This window comes from Miscanthus floridulus, chromosome 1 (genome assembly GCF_019320115.1).
Source record: "Miscanthus floridulus cultivar M001 chromosome 1, ASM1932011v1, whole genome shotgun sequence".
Lineage (NCBI taxonomy): Eukaryota > Viridiplantae > Streptophyta > Magnoliopsida > Poales > Poaceae > Miscanthus > Miscanthus floridulus.
This window is the reverse complement of record NC_089580.1, coordinates 111,336,482-111,339,448: the sequence shown is the minus strand read 5'-3', so window position 1 is coordinate 111,339,448 and position 2,967 is coordinate 111,336,482.

The following is a 2,967-nucleotide window of genomic DNA, read 5'->3' as shown; positions in this document are numbered from 1 at the left end:
TAGGTATTTGACGGATATGATATGAGAAGGTCAGAGCTACTATTTATCTTGTTCCAAGTGATACTAGAGTTTTAGAGATTTATCTTTTGAAAAAAACTTAGAAATGCTTCATGATGAGTTCCTTGTATGACAAAGCTTGAATTCCTACCAAAGCTATATATGATATTTAGACTAGGAAAACTTCCACTCATATATGCTGCTTGCTTTGCATTGAGTTTAGTCAAGCTTTGTTGACCCTTATGAGAGGTTTGTCATGCTCTTAAAATCAAGATCATGTACACACCATCCATATATGCACTACTCCTACACTAGGAGTAGGCGCAAAAACATGCCATTCCATCTAGATCCACCCAAAAATGTTTTACTCCTACACTGTGAATGAACACCAAAAATATGCCCTATAGGATATCCACCAAATAAATGCTCCAAGTTCTTGTTGCTATCTCTCAAAAATTTTGTTGCAGAAAAGAAGCATGTAGCTATGCAAAAGTTATTCATAAAAAAGAGAAAAAAGTGTGTTGAGAAAAAAAAATGGACAAGTGTCCGAGATATTTAAAACAAATGGTACTTCGATGCCCGCTTGAAAAAAGAAGAGATGAATAAGATAGCCCATGTTTTCTTGCAAAGTTATTCTCTAAGTTCCAAAAGAGAGATATGTTTTCAAGGAGCATTAGGTTAGCCACCATATATATCCACCCCATACATCCACACACATGCACATCTTGATTTGATTGTATGACTCAAGTCTCTTTGGATCCGAGGTTTGACTTTACAATATATGTATTACAAGTATGCTCTTTCATGTTTTTTTGACTCCTATGAACTCCACATAAAGCTTTAGTTGTAGGAAGAGAAAGGCATAACATCATTATTGCCTTGGTGAGGATCCACAAATACCACATATACTGAGACTTGAGAGTGTCGTACAATGGAAGCTCTGAGTTTTATTTTGAAAACCTATAAAAACTCTGGAATAATGGTTGAGCAAAGAACTAGATATAGTGCTTGACTTGATCATTCTGTCTTTCAATTGATCAAGACCCAAGTGAAGGCTAAGAAGCCCCATGGTTGAAGGTAATATGGGTAAGTTTGAAAGTCAGATCGGTTCATTCTAATTTGGAGGAGAATTCTTGTTTGAACGCATGTGTACTTTTGAAGAGTGAATGCATCGTAGCAACTCCTGATCCAAATTGCTGAGTTTAGCTTTGCTAAGGGACTAGCAAAGGTTAAGCTTGGGGGAGATTGTTGACTGATAATTAACAACCATTATAAACTATTGAATAAAACATGTATAATGGTATAAATATGATCACCAACCAAGGTCCAGGGGTTTAAACTAACAAATTCCATGAGTTTTGGTGAATCTATATTTTCTATAGGGTATATCTAGAAAACCACCAAGGGGAGCCTATTCATTAAAAGAAATCACAGAATTCCACCACATTATCAACTTGGGAAGACTCTCCACTAAGGCGAGGCTCGAGGCACTGCTAGGTTGGCCCCACCTGTAGGCCACCCGGCCCCTAGGGCCACCCGTCAGCCCCTCATCATAATTTCGGTTCTCCACCGCCTCCTAGGTTGCATCTCCGCCATTCTTTAAGTCGGTTTGATCCAAGGGTTCACGTTGGATGCTTCAGGCTATATATACCAGCCCCTGGCACCCCCTAAGGCATAAGTCATTTAAGAAGATAGAAACCCTAATCTTCCTCAGAGCTCCAACATATTCTAGGGCATAGCTATTTAGGCTAGGTCTAGAGGGAGGCAAGCAGGCTTCGCTTGTAATCCCAATCGTGTCAAGAGCGTGGTTTAGTACAATCTTTGTACCCCCTCTCTTTTGTATCTCCATTACTTTTATATGCTTGCTACAATTGTTATGACATTATTAGTATTCATCTTATTCATGTTCTTTGTTATAATGTTCATCATCTACTTTGATTATATGCTTAGTATAGTGGGATTATCATCGTATTCATGCATGAGTTCGTATACCGCTCACTCTAAGGATCCATGGGTGGGTGGTTGACATTGTGTAAGCGTGGTGCTTATACGTTGTTTACCTGTGGATACACCCTATATTCTAGGTCATGTGGTAGATCACAATCGTGACACTCCCGTTGAGTCCTTTGTAGTCCACTCCCCGATGTAGATAGCACGTAGGATCTGATTACAAAGGAAGATAAGCTCTTTTCTTACTCTTCCCTAGTAATATCCCTTATGTGTAGATATGAAGATGATCTTAGCAATGCCTACTAGGTGTAATTGAACTAATCAATGTATGCTTTGACTTCTAATTAAGAATGACTTAGGAATTATTCCTCTAATATTCTACTTGACCATGCTAATGCCATAGAATGGAGTACTCTGAGTGATTTACCATTGATCAATACTTATCATATATACATCTTATCCTATGACTTACCCCTATTATGAGTAGAATATTGGTTATGGTTTACTTCTCCATCAATAATATGAGTTATCAATATATGTCCATGCTAGACCTTCCCTATGGTAAAAATATAAATAACGATACCTAGAATACTCTCGGGTGAAGTGCTACAATAGTATATTATCTGTGCGCTTGCAGATCCTTTTCATTCATATATCTTTATATTCTTTCAAGTCACATGAAATAATAAAGAACTTCTTTGTAGTAATACTATGTAGTACCAACAAGCATCTCTAGCACCATCATTAGGGATGACAACCTAGTACAAGTAATGCTAAGAGATGTAGGTATATAATAGGTGACTACTAAAACAAGTGACAAGTTAATAAATACCAACAAAGTGCTCAAGAAATGTTACTTGTTCTGTCTGAGTTTTGTGTGTGAATCTACCTCCAGTAGTCATGTCTAGGCATAGGTCAACTTCCATGTCAATACCCAAACAAAAGGGACGCAAAATAACGCCATCAGGTAATGACAAGTCTAGGCTGGCATGTATTAACATTGAAAACTGGGCTGAGGCT